Source organism: Ctenocephalides felis, unplaced genomic scaffold, assembly GCF_003426905.1.
Source record: "Ctenocephalides felis isolate EL2017-DRISC unplaced genomic scaffold, ASM342690v1 CF-g0.4_SCAFFOLD_01886, whole genome shotgun sequence".
NCBI lineage: Eukaryota > Metazoa > Arthropoda > Insecta > Siphonaptera > Pulicidae > Ctenocephalides > Ctenocephalides felis.
Genome location: NW_020538040.1, coordinates 65,958,940 through 65,974,268, shown reverse-complemented (window position 1 = coordinate 65,974,268; position 15,329 = coordinate 65,958,940). Strand labels below are relative to the sequence as shown.

The 15,329-nt window shown below is 27.8% G+C and overlaps 1 protein-coding gene across 1 annotated transcript in view; it reads right to left on the bottom strand.

The window, feature by feature from the left end:
- Positions 1-14,439, bottom strand: part of LOC113377365 (TOX high mobility group box family member 3-like) — an 82,540-nt gene extending 68,101 nt beyond the window's left edge. Inside the window, exon 1 of the mRNA XM_026617663.1 lies at positions 14,091-14,439. The gene's annotated coding sequence lies outside the window, so the exon portion shown is untranslated. The remainder of the gene's footprint in view (positions 1-14,090) is intronic.
- Positions 14,440-15,329: the final 890 nt, after the last annotated feature.

Here is a 15,329-nt window from a genome sequence, read left to right as displayed (position 1 = left end):
CAATGAGAAATTAGATGCAAGATTTTTATTTGGGATATTTGAAGTAAGCATGTAAAACATATTTTAAAAATATTATCATTTTGTTAGACATTTAATATTATTAAATGTTGAGTTTTAATCACGGTTAAATTATATAAATACCCAATGGTAAGAGGAACAGAACTGTCAAACTGAAATTTAAAAAAATCGACTTTTCTTATTAGACTATAAAATTTACAAATGACTTAGCAGAACAATTATAAATCTATAAGTATGTTTGAATAAGTACCCATTCTAAGCCGATGTATTTTGATCCTAAGAACCCGCGAAATTCATAACCGGCCTGTATACAACTCGGCATGTGAAATTTACTGTATAAGATATAATAATTAAACAAATTAGTTTAATATGAAGAATTAGTAGAATAATAATAAGTGTATTTCAGAAATTATAGTCTATTGAAATATAATTATTACAATATCATATTCAACTTTGCTAGACGTATTCGGAATAAAATTTCTAAATTTTATTTTTTAAAAAGGAATGTTGGTATTTGTTGTGTTTAAAAAAGAGTATAATTATTTTAAAAAAAATTAATGAAGACATAAAATATATACATAGTATAAACTAATAATTCGCAATCGACCTTCCAAGAGTGATTTTACGCTTCATTGAAGCTATTTGACGAAACAAATAAAATTTTCAGAATGTACACATTTTATGAAGGTTTAATAAATGTATATGATATAACTTGCTTGTACATTGCATGAGTTCTTGGAGTGAGTATCGATCGATAAAGCTAGGGGAACAAATCCCCAACTCCCACACCCATGCCCTATTGGATATGGGGCGTAGGGCAACAGCGGGATAAAAATCTTGCAAATTCCATACATTTTCAATGAAACGCAATTCATTACATATATTTTAATTACGCACACATTTTTTTCAAAAGCGTAATTTTAATGACAATTTTAAAAAAGTAAAAATTAACTTTGATTAAAAAGCGACATACTAAGCATCTATACATTTCATCTATATATATTTACTAAATATATATTATAAATATGCATATGTAATTAAATATCAACTTTAATATCTATTGGAATGTATTTATGTGTATATACATATGCATACACACATGTGCCTTAAGGCAAATTGCTGGAAATTCCCGTAGCATAATTTAATAATAATAAAAGCTTTAAAATATTTTGATAACTTTGAAAAAAATATAATAGATTTCTGAGAACTTTGATATTTTTAAAAATATGAACTATTTTGAAAAATTTGATCTTTTATATTTTATATTTTTTGAAAATTTTTAATATTTGTTCGAAGCAATTGCACTTGAACCCATAGAAGTGCAAACAAAATTTTTACTTATTATTACAATTTCTATAAAATATCACATAATTTGATGCACATGTGTCCAATGATCATTTTTATTTACTTTCTTTATTAGATCTCCGAAAACGCTGGACCTGCCTTTCCAAAAATTTAACCAATTCTTTATTTCGTCAGTAAATCAATAGTAGAATCAATAGTAGATTTTTTTTGGATCAATCAATAGTAAAAAAAAAATCATTAGTAGAATGGTTTTTGAATCATTCAAATCTGGCGCTACGTTCTCTCAAAAACTGAAGTACCATTTTTGGCGCTTTTTGGCCCGTAACTTTGAAACGGCTAGTTCTGCCTTTGTCAAAAACTAATCAGCACGTCTCCTATAAAAAGGAATGGAATGTTTTTGAATAATTCAAATCGGTTAATCTGTGTTATCAAAATCTTTGGCAAAAAATTGAGTCCGCACATACATACACACCATCAATTTTTTCTAAGGTACGGTAAAAGGTAAGGTAAAATGTTCAGAAATGTAAAGATATAAAAAATTTCAATTTCGATTTTTTTGCGATTACTATAACTTACCCTACGAGAAGTTAATAAATACTTTATATAAAAGAAATAATTTTTCTGTAGTTATTACCTAAATAATTAAAAAATGCCTAATAATATTATAATACTGCTGTATAATACTCCCGTTTCATTATATTTACTTCCTGAAAATGTTTGTTTTTGCCAGAAAATTGTGTGTTTGTGCGTGAACACAAATTTTGCCTACGTCGATGTTCCTACAAGAACGGTTACACAAATTTTAAAAAAGTTAAAAGCTAAAATTGATTAATAAGAAATAAATTGAGAAAAGCTTTTCTATAGTTTTTCGCGTTAATCAATTAAACCGTTTCTTTACAATAAACAGTTAATTGAAATAAAATCAACATTTTCTTAAAAACATAGATTAAACATTCAAAAATCATTCGGAATACAATCTCATTTGAAAATTGTGTTGATAATTTTTTGGTAAAACTTGGTGAAGCGTTTTTCGTTACTAGTTTTGAGTCACAATTGTAAAAATTCATAAACTAATGAATAGATCCCAATTTGCATTAACTAATATAGTGTGATAAATTGTCGAACAGTTTTTAAGATATGTATAAATTTTATTAGAGTATAATAAACTTGTAACATAGAAACTTTTCGAATAGTACCGATTTTATATAATTTTTATTAGTTTTGTGAATGGACAGATTGAGCTTTCTTGGTAGTTAACAGTTGAATATTTAATTTTTTCACTTTCTCTAAACATACTGACCGATTTAATAATGTCTAAACCTGATTGAAAAGGATGGGTTGGAAACCGCGTTGACTGGTATCATGCAAAGATCTCTAGAGCGATTTTTCCACCATTAGCAGTTTAAGTTAAAATTTTCAATTCATTCAATGGTCCGTCAAAATATTATAAATCGATTTGAAAAAATTAGAGTTTACATAAAATATCAATTGATAATTATTTACATTAACTTTTAGATCAGTCAATTAGAATTTCTTAAATAATTCTCAATTAGCAGATTAAAGTATTTTTTTTTTTAAAATAACTTGTACGATTATCATTAGATATCGAAAAGTTAATGAAAATATCGACTTATAATTAGTTTTACTTTTTAATTTTTCAAATACTGATATAAAGTTCATGACAAAAACAAACACACACACACACAAATATATATATATATATATATATATATATATATATATACATATATATATATATATTTGAAAATATAGATCAAAAATATGTTTCCAATTGAAAATAAGCCCATCTCGGGCACTGCGGTGTGAAATGGCAACGGGAAATCTCTCACACTATTATTCCCTGAATTGAGTTGGAGTTTAACTCAGCTCACGGACTTGCCCTAAGGCAACACACTCATTATATATATATATATATATATATATATATATATATATAAAAATTACAGATTTCTATAAGTTGTAGAAGATGATACTTTGATACAATTTGCTTTATATTGTGTCACTATAAAAAATCTATCTAATATAATATCATCATAAATAGAGTGTTCAACCAATGGGTTGCCTTTTTTTAAATACTATGTACGAGGTCTGTTCAAAAAGTACCCGGAATTTTCGTTTTTTCAAAAAAAATATTTATTTATTCGTCTACATTAATGTGGTCCCCTTCAAAGTAGTCCCCCCCAGATATAATACACTTATGCCAGCGTTTTTTCCAATTTTCGAAGCACCCTTGATATTCACTTTTTGATATGTCCTTGAGCACTCTCAGCGATTTTCTTCAATCGAGGAAAACCGCCGTCCTTTCATGGGTCTCTTCAACTTTGGGAATAGGAAAAAGTCACACGGAGCCATATCTGGTGAATTTTTGCACTTTGCAACACTTTATTTCATTTTTTACGCAAAATTTAATACAAATTCTTTGACTTTTCAATTCTTCCATTGTAAAAATCGCCGAGCTCAGAAAAACACGTCGAACCTTAGCGACTACCACAGACAAAGTAAACAGTGAATATAGCTGAAAATTTCATCATACTTTAGGGGCATGTATACCAACACAATAAAAAAAAAATTTTGACAATCAGACACTCCAGACCCGCGAAATTTAATTATTAGTAATTCCGGGTACTTTTTGAACACACCTCGTATAGTTTCATAGAATCGTTTTATAATCGCGCTGAAATATACCAGTTATAAGACGTTAAATTATGATGAAGGTGAGATATATATTATTTTTCAAAATCGATATTCCAAATAAATCAATGATCTAAATTTTATAATATGAATTTATATGATTTATCTCAACGGTAATAGAAAATTGAATTCACGTTCATGAGAATAAATAAATTATAAAACATATATTCATCAAATGAATACGCGTGCGTATAAAATCAGCTATGAGCTCGAAATGTGTATGTATGCGCCTACGTATTATACAACACGTACACACATTATATAATGAATATGTATATATTAGATAAATATTTAAAGGTAAACGTATATATATATATATATATATACATATCTATACATAGATATAATATTATTAACGGAAATGACAAAAATGACGGATTGAGAGAAATAGAAAAGAAAAACAGGCTGTTGACGGTACATATAAAATAATAATAACATACGAGTACATGCATGTACACATAAACGCACATACGTATATATATATATATATATATTATATATATATATATATATATATATATAACGCGAACTTAAGTTTTATAAGCAACGTAGCTGTTAAGAAAGCAACCCAACGGTTGGCCCATGTATATTTGATGAATTTTATTATTATTAAAATTATTAATAAAATTTTTATAATAGGCGAGAAGATCTATTTTCAGTTGAAAACACATTGACATCTACCTTTTCAAGTAAAAACCGATGTCACCACTGCTTGACATCATTGAATGTCCGAGGCTGGCATTGAATTTACAACCTTCTGGTTGTAGGACGGAAAAGAAAGAAACAAAAATTTACTAACAAAATTATGTGTGAAAAAATGTAAAAAGCAAAGCAAATCACAGATGTAGGAACATTTAATTTTCATTCATGATTAAATTTTTATTGATTTTACATAATTGGTTTTTAATTTAATTTAAGTAATCAAGGATCGCTAAAAAAACTCCGTACAGTTATTATTTTGTTGTTCGACCAAAAAGCGATAAAATGCTCACCGAGCTTTTATATTAAACGCTTTACTATATTATAATTTGAGTGTTACTTCACAGTGCAATTATTATTTAACATCAAAATTAAAGATTACATTATATTATTTCATATAAAACATTTTATAGTTTATATTTTTTACTCTTCTGCAATATGATTCAAATCAGTCAGAGAAAATATTTTCCTTGACATGGAATTTAATATAATATTCTATTATATTTATTTCAGTTCTCGAAACAGGGCAAGTAATATGTTTGTGTAACTGAAATCAATTTTTTTTTATTTGAAGAGCGATGAGAAATTATGAGTCCTATGAGCTGTTGTGATGAATTTCTTATAAACTACGTTTGTTTTAATATAGATGGCAACCCAAATAGTTGTCTCATCTCTCTGTGATGACTTTTATTATTACAATTATTGTAATAGTGATAAATTTTTATTGGTGCAGCAATGCCGTATCAGGGAAACATATTGATATCTATATTTCCAAGTGAAAATTGTTGTCACTGCCTGCTTGACAACAGGCTACTCGAAGTGGGGTATCGAACCCGGGACCCCTGATGCAGGTCCAGTCGTTCTAGCCACTTACCTACGAGCGAGTCCAATTAATAAAATAATGATTGAAGTTTAATAAAACGAGCATAGCCCATGGAATCAAAACGCACTTATACCAGATATGACACGGATGTCTTTATACTCGATCATTGTTGTTAAAAATAAGCATAAAAGCCCGTATTTTTTCTAATAAAGCACAAACAGTCTATTTCATAAAGACATTTAGTAATTGTTATTCTGTGTACAGTTCTATTACAGATGGCTATTAGAAGGTAATCTATAATTAGAACAGGCTATTATTACTTTAGAAATGATTAGGATTAATTTGAATAAATGTGTTACAAGATAAGGGTTATTGTAGATCTTTATGTCTTATTGCTTTTTCGCTTATTTATCTTATGATTATTTTAGGAACATCTAAATTCGTTTATACGTTTTTTTAAAAAAAAATATATTACTCGAAAGAAATAAGGTCAAAGAAATTTAAAGATTTATGTACAGATGTACATTGAATGTGATTCTAAAGCGCAAATGTGATCTCGCCAATTTCGCCGATATTGAATGTAGAGAAGAATATCTCATTGTCAGTGTTTATATTTAACCGTAGTGATACCAGATTTTTACATGAAATAGATATTAAATATAATAAGTGGAATTAATCCCTTGAGGTCATTGATGCAATATTTATCTCATCAGTCTTAAATATTTTTTTAAAATGAAAATGTCATCAGATAGAGAATGATCAAGCACTGGGTTGCATTGTAATAATACCAGGTTAAGGATTTACAACAGTTTATAAAACATATATAGTTCTGATTGTTCTTAAAAGAAAAAAAAAAGATTTAATATTTATTCTTTTGTTTACATGTATGTTATATTATTAATGGTATGATCGTGCTAACATATAATGTGGCGAAAGTACGAAGCAAGTTGTGACTGCAAATAAGAGTTGAATTTCGTAATAATCATAAATTGAATATATATATATATATATATATATATATATATATACATGTACAATATAAATGATAATAATCTTCATATATAAATCCATATAATGAATATAGATTTGTAGTAGATTAATTTAGTTTACTCAAAGGATAATATATTAGTTGCAATTTATTTACTCATTACTGAAACATTATTTTTGTTATATTACAGTAATCAGAACTATTAGGTATTCTGGTGAGCAGTCTTGAACGCTGATTATTCCTGGTAAAAATGACCCTATTAGAAGGCAATCCCTCGATATATAGTTTTCTTTTAATTTCGAAAGCTATTAGCATACAACCCCACGACTAATTTCTATAGTGAATCAATGCCACAAAAAGACTATTTCAAGTTGGAAACATGTTGCTATGTAACTTTCCAAGTGAAAACCGATGTCACTACTGCTTGTCATCAGGTTGTACGAGGCGGGTGTTGAACCTGAATCTTCTGATTGAATACATTGTCACCTGACCGCTACAAAAGACTAAAGCAGAACGTTTCTCATAATGTTTATGAATAGTGATAAAGATAATCATTAACATCTCAGTTACCGGTATCTTGAATTTCAATATATCTCTTAACATCCTTTTTACAGGTTCTGCTACTTATTTACATACATTATGTGCATTATGTTTTTAAATCAATAATAATTCAATTTAATTCAAAACTTTCAAAATTAAATAAAATAAATAGTAACATAAATAATAATATTAAGCCAATGAGCAAATTTGCTAAAGTTAAAACACCATACTTTTCTCATCCAAATCAATAATTTGGAAAAACGAGATTTTTAAGTTAAGGGCTATACTACTTTTTACGTAGAAAAAGCTGACGATTAGGCACCTACATCATATAATTTTCCTAAATAAATTCAATTTTTATCATTCAATTATTTAATACCACGAATAAGGACATGCACACGTTAGAGTAACGCACGAACAAGTAAAGGTATTTTCGATTTTACTACAGGAGAAAAGCTAACTCCATCTAATTTTCTTTTTGGCTATTGCTGTATTATATAGATTTTATACCGCCCACGCAGAAGTTTGCTCGATAAAAAATTAATATATCACAATATTAACATAATAATATGATATATTGATATAATATTGATAGATCAATATAATATGATATATCAATATAATATTATGATATTACAATATAATACTGTACTAATTCTGCATGGACGGCATAAAATCGAAATTTAGTTCTTTATAGAATCTCTGGAGAGAAATCGTTTTGTACATGTACTATTTTACATCAAATGCAAATGATAGAGTACTTTCAATTACCATTAAGAGGTTTATCTGCATATTTGAAGAAAAATAACTTAGATAAGATCAAGTGACTGCTTAAAACTCCTAGGAACCTCTGACGTAAATTATTAAATCCAAAATCAATAAAACTAATTCATTTGCAATGAATATAATAGTACAAACACAAAAATATTATAACAGCAATAATTAATGACTGTGTATATAAAACAGAACTATTCATTACGAAGTTTTTTTAAGTTAAAACAATCAAAATGATAAAGATAATTTCATAACCGTGAAAATATTGTTGTGAAACAATATTTCAGATTTTCTTCTGAACCAGGGAAATATAAGTTGCATACCAATTTCTAGAGAGTCAAAATATAAAAAACAATGGAAGCATGGAAGTAGAAAGTTAACTATAAACAAGGGCTTGCTTTCGAGTAGAGATCTAACAATTACAAATAGAGGCTCCACCGTATTATCACTCTCGCAGAGAAACTTTGGAATTTTGCAATGTTTGAAGAAATAAATGTTTATATTTCAATTTTTAATTAACTGATATATGCGCTATCAAAACAATAATTAATTTCCTGTTGTTTCTGCTATCGAAAACGCACGTAAGTTGGAATGCATTTTGTACAAAAAGAACGAAACGTGAGACAAAAAACTCTCCATACAGGGTTGGCAATATTAAACTATTTTTGGATCAAAGACCGATATTGTACCGACGTTGATGAGACGTCAATCGCAACCAAAATAAAACTGGTGGAGCGCATGGCATCATGCCTTAAGGCAAATTGCTGGAACTTCCCGTACCAAAAAAAAAATTTAACAGATTAACATTTAAAAAAAAAAATTACTTTGAAAAAATTAGATTCTTGAGAAACTATAAATTTTTTGACAAAAATTTACATTTTTTAGAAAAAAAGACTTTTTGAAAAAAATGTATTCTTTATTTTGAAAATTTTTGAAAATTCTGAACTCATATGAATGTAAACAAAATTTATACTTATTGTTAAAATCTCTATAAAATATCTGATAATTTGATGTGCATATGTCTAATGATAATGTTTGACCACCAAATGACATTTTTTTTTTACTTTTTTCACTAGATTTCCAAAACCGCTAGACCTGCCTTCATGAAAATTAAATTAGTTTTTCATCTTTTCAATACAAGTGAAATGTTTTTTGAATTATTAAAATCGGACGCTCCGTTCTCTTAAAAACTGAGTTACCGTTTGTGGCTTTTTTGCCCCGTATCTTCGAAACAGCTAGACCTGCCCGTGCCAAAAACTAATCACCACGTATCCTTATCAACACCAATCGAATGTTTTTTGAATAATTGAAATCGGGTGAACCGTGTTTCCGAAATCGTCGACGAAAATTTGTATCTGCACCAAAAAAAAACACACACACATACGCACATATGCACACATATACGCACATATACACACATACATCAATTTTTTCTAAGGTATGCCAAAATGTTCAGAAACCTCTAAAACGTAAAGATATAAAAAAAATCATTTTTATTTTTTTTGCGATTACAATAACTTACGGAGATTGCTATCGGCAATGTTTGAAAATCCATAACAAAAGTTTTTTTATTTTCGTTTTAAGTTTTTTTGGTTGTGAGCACTGCTGTTTAGTTTACGAGACCATAATATAATATCTATAATTAAACGTTGTTTAATTGTTCCCTAAGTTAGTTTTAAGTTATATTTAAGTTTTTTTTATATAACCTCTATGAAAGTTTACACGTGGGTGGAGTAAAAGGAAGCAACTGAACTTTTACCCTGCAAAGGTAAGCATAGTTATTCCAACTCTGTTGATGAATAATTCTGACAAAATAACAGATCAAGGTTCTGTACAGTCCTATCCTCTGTGAAATATGTACCCATGAAATTTATATTTTGCATTGGTTGCATAATGTAGCTCTAGCTATTATTTCATAAAGTCCCTTAAAAATTAAATATAAGACATTGGACCTGTTTGCTCTCTGGCCGACAAATTTTTGAAATAGTGGTGCATCGTGCCTTAAGCAAATTGCTGAAACTTCCCATACCGTAATTGAACATTCGAAAATTAAAAATAACCAGTAATCAATGAAATTTTTCAATAATTAAATAAAATTGTTTCATATATTTTCAAATAGATTATTTATTATAAATACTGTAAATTTAGTGCTTATTAAATTGGGCGACGAACGTATTCTACAAACAACTATGTGTAAATTCACAAAAAAATTGTTCAATTTAAATTTTTTTTTGTTTGTAATTTTGAATCTTTTTTAAAATTTCTTTTTTTTTTAATTTTTTCAATAGAACTATTGCTGTACGGCTTTACGCCTCAGTGATAAAAAAAATTGAAACCAACAGGATTGTTCGAATTGTATGAAATTTGAAGCAATCTGAAGAAAAATATATAAAAATTAAAGTTTCTTTTAAAAAAACACATTTTTTTAAAGTAACATTTTGAACATTTTTCATCTAATAATTAGGATAAATAAATGAGCTCATTAAAAGTATTATAATTAAAAAAAAAACTAAGTAAAAGCAATTGGAATAAAATGAAGACGTTTACAGTACATATAGTTACAACCAACATTTCGACAAAGTAATATTGTAAAATAATATAAACAAAAACGGTTTATTTAACCCTTTCGCCACAGAGATGTTTTTCGCAAAACTGACACTTCTCTACAAGTTTTGCTTTGTTAAACAAATATATTTTGAAGCAAAAGTAGATACACGTCGATAGGATATCGTCTATAGGCGACACTCGTACACACAGGTCGTCAACCATATCGCAGCGTATAGAACGCTCGTTTTATGATTGATAAAGGTTTTGTCGTTAAATTCCAATGCATTGTTGAAATGTTAAAACTTTTTTTTAATTTTTAGTAAAAGAGAGGGTACGAAACCCCCTCTTTACCCTGGTGAACGAGCGATTTTACAACAGTTATTCCTACTCTGCTGGTGACTAAATACCAGATTCAGGTTATATAAAGTGCTATCTCTGTAAAAAATGCACCCATGAAATTGACATTTTGCTTTAGTTGAATATTGCAGCATTTTACTCCAGCAAAAAAAAACATATTTATACAATGATAAATTAGCTGGGAGTTTTACAGATGTTTGTTTGGTATGTGTGATTTGTTGTGATGTATAATTGGTTTGATTGAATTATTCAAAGTCAAATTAGTTTAATACCTAATAAAAATGTACGCATAATATTGCAATCGTATTTGAAAATTTTGATAATTTGATACGCATACGCCAAATTCTAAAGGGGCTAAGCCTGCTTTTATCAAAAACTGTACAACCGCTCGTTACCAAAATTATCAGAACTTGAAATGGTAAAATATTGGAAGTAAAATTTTAATAACTTATCCCAATAATCCCAAGTTATCCTTATAAGAAAAAAATAAACTCTTTCCGGTCAATTTTCTTATTCTTTGCTACATTAAAAAACCACGTAGTACATGGAAAAATTACGGATGTCTGAACAAAGCTTAATTGAAAAAACATCGAGAGATAATTTCTTTCAAAGTACTCAACTACTTTATTCTTACTTGAAGCTAATAATGGATAATAATATTTTGCAGCAAAAGGAGATTATATGCATTAATTCGTAAAAAGTTATTTAAATTAGACAATCTTATTATCATCAATTGTATGTAGTAGCAAAAAGTTGAAAATTTGAAAAATATAGCACTGCCAATGTTGTTATAACTATTATCAAAACTTGTTGCATTATAACTATTATCAAGACTGGTTGTAAAACAGGATACTCAAACCACCATAAAAAACGGACAGTAAATGAGAGAAAAATCTAGTCAACAACTTTTTCTGTAAAACTATTAATATAAAATGAAAGGATTTGTGATCAGTAGCAAATTATAAAAAACTACCTCATCGCAAAGAATTATTAAGAAATCTGACCATGAATATTCTTAAGGATTAAAATACTGAAGTTTATTTAATTTGGTAGATTTTCTGAATCTCAGTTCAAGTTTGCAAAGAGTAACTAAGTAACAATTACTATTTCTTTCTTTAAAGTTACAAATTACATAAACAAATTTAATAAATTTATATAAATATATTTGTTGTTTCAATGCAACATAGGACTTAACGCTAAATGCCATGGTGCTTGTTCGAGATTATAACACATGATTTTAGCAATATAAATTCAAGCGTTATATATAAAACTGCAAACACAAATTTGTTCAAACTTTTTTTTGAGTCTTTATGCAGATTTAAATAAGTTTGTGTTATCTTTTATAAACTAAACAACTATTGAAAGAGCAAATATGTATCACTCAAAAAATATAATTAGTCTCAACTTACTAATCAAATTTACAATTTGTTTTGTGCTCGTTATGTAAATCGATGAAGTGCAGAATCAATGCATGATATTCATCTTAAATTTGATTATCTTACATATTTAATAATTTAGAATATAAAAAAGTAGACAAACAGTCTTTATATAAAATGTCTTCCTTTATTTTTCTTTTCTTTATTTACAATAAAAAGTAAAATTTGTATCAACCGGCATTATAATAATTGTTACATTTCAAGATATATAAAATGTCTTCTCTTTTTTTTTTCTTATCTTTTCTTTATTTACAAGAAAAAGTAGAATTTGTATCAACCGGCATTATAATAATTATTACATTTCGAGATATTGAAATGCTGATAGAGTTTTAGCATTGGACATAAAAATACCTCACAACCCAAACCATTATAAAGTATAAATGTTTGACTTTTTCAAAAGGTGAGAAGATGGAAGATTTTGTTCCAAATACAATTAACATTTATGAGTACAGTATCACTTATTCAAATATTGTAAGGCAAGTTTTCTTACATGCCCAAAATAGGTATAATAAATTTAACCTTTCCAAGAATACAATAGAAGTATAATTTGCAATATGGAAAACATTTAATATACTTATTCTGTTACATATAAATTATTTTGAAAAATAATTTCAAAAACAATTATGTACAATCTTGCACAATATATAACTTGTAATATCCATCAACGAAATGAATTCGTTGCTATCATTTTTTGTCTACTAAAGAAATATAGAATATTGTAAGAGTATTGATTTATTAAAGAATTGTATGTGTAAAGATAAGTAATTTTATAATGGTTTATAATATTATCATAACTATCACAGATTAACACATTAATCTTTAATCCGTGAAAGTAGTCCAACTATTCAACCATTTTGAAATTATGAAGTTATATAAAATTTGTGCATGCGTAAGCATCACTGAATAGTTTGTTTTGCAAACATGTTAATGTTTGATAGTGAAGAAGCTGCTGAAAACTCAATATTGCATCAACACGTATACTGTGGCTATTCTTATAAAACTTCATAAAACTTCTTACAAAACTTCATAAAACAATAACAACAAAGCAACACAATTGCAAAAGCAATATGTCAATTTGCCAATGATCATATTCATATTCTTTTTATCTTGCAGCAAAGTTTAACATCCGAGTATTACAATATTTTTCTATTTTCAAAGGTGAAGTCTGCAATAAGAAGAATAAAACTTGATCTAATTCATTAAACATGAGATAGTGAGCAAAACACTACTAAGAAAATTTAACAGAATCCTTCAGTACTGTTCAAAAGATGAAAGCCATGTAATATTAAAAAGTTTGAATGAAAGGTACATCATTGGCGAAGAAAATTAATATAATTAAGCAGCTTCAGTATCAGAAAGACAGATAGATCTCTGTTGTATAATTTATTTCAACAGATAAATTGAACTTAGTAGAGATAAAAATATCATTACTGCTTGTGGCAATCTTTCCAACTTATTAGTATCATATTGAGGTACAGAATATTGCCTCAAATTTCCAATTTAGCTTTGATACATTTCCGAATATAATACCTTCCTCGAAGCAATTCCTCAAAATTATACATTTCACTGCTGGATCGAGTTTTGGCATTTAGTGCCATTAAAATACAATTTAGAATGTCATGTTCAGTTCAATGCGACTAACTCAGATAGTGTGGAATAACTAGAATCTTGTAAATACACTATATCCTTTCATCTTCGATTAATTGCACTCTTAATAAATTGTCAATACTATAAAAATCCTGAAGATCATATTAGATATAAAACTCTGTGCGTTAAGTTTATAGGTTATGTTACGTTTTTTTGAGATTTAATTACAAGTACTAAATCTCACATAACAAACATATAACATGATTAATATATGTATATTGCATGAATAAGCAGGACTAATTACCTGAAAACATGTATGCTGCTGATCACAGTAAGGAGTTTCCTTATTTCTTAGCCTTGATTGTAAGCACTATATTACTTTTAACTTTAAAATGCGTAAGTATACAATTTATATCAAATTGAAATTATTAAATATTTCTCACAGTATAAAATTAGTTATGATTGTGCATAAGTACAAAACAATTTTCCATAATTAAACATAAATTGGTTTAAAAAAAATACGGGAGTCACGCGTACAAGAATATCCCATTAACATTAACGATTTTATTCGTTCATTTTCTATGTAGAAAAATATTTTTCTATGTACTATTTACATATATTAAAGACAAATGCACAATAAAAAGGTTATGACAAAATGCCGCCATAGTCAACAAATGTGAACTAAACCCGCAGCATCTCGTGCACCGCAAGTTAGCCAATTGACGCACGAAGGCAAACTACCAACTCACAGTCGAAAAATAAAATCTAGTGAAGAGTGAAGGGCAGTTGAATTCGTTTTCTGAAGGTTTACGACAAATACGCATTTATCAAACCAAAAACATGTTCTATTGCTTAATGTAGAGTTAGTTAATAGAAGATAGAAAAGTGCTCAACTTTAATATATTCATACAACTGTTAATATCACTTAAAGGGTTAGAGGTACTCAGTACTTTTTTTTAATTTTTTTTTTATTTTAAACTTTATTACTTTTTTTTTCTTTTTTTTTTCTTACATTTTTAAGACACTTAACGCTTTTTTCTTACATACATATTACTATTTCTTACTTATTTCATACATGTTACTTTTCTTTTTTCCTAACATATTTACATGTTTTTATTACTTTTATTTTTCTTTTTGTTACATATATTTGAATTTTAACTTTTTCGGAAGGTCGATGTATTGACTTATTCTCCAACTCAGTCATGGATGTCAGAGTCAGAGTCCTTGTTTTTTTCATTTTGAGTATAGTTATACAATCCATCAAGTACCTCTTACTTGTAAGAGGCATGCTGCCACTACAGCTATTGCACACTCTGCATATACGTATGCTGCAGCAATGCCCACGAAAGGCCATTTTCACTTGAAATCATATTTGAAATCTATGATTTCAAGTGAAAATTTGGTATCAAGCTGCTTTGATACAGTACTCAGAGGCACGAAAAAATGAGAATTTCCAGTATTTTTTTGTTATTAAACGATGTTTTTTACAAAAATAGTAACACGGCATTATTATACAATGGTTTGACTTGAAGTAACAAAAATT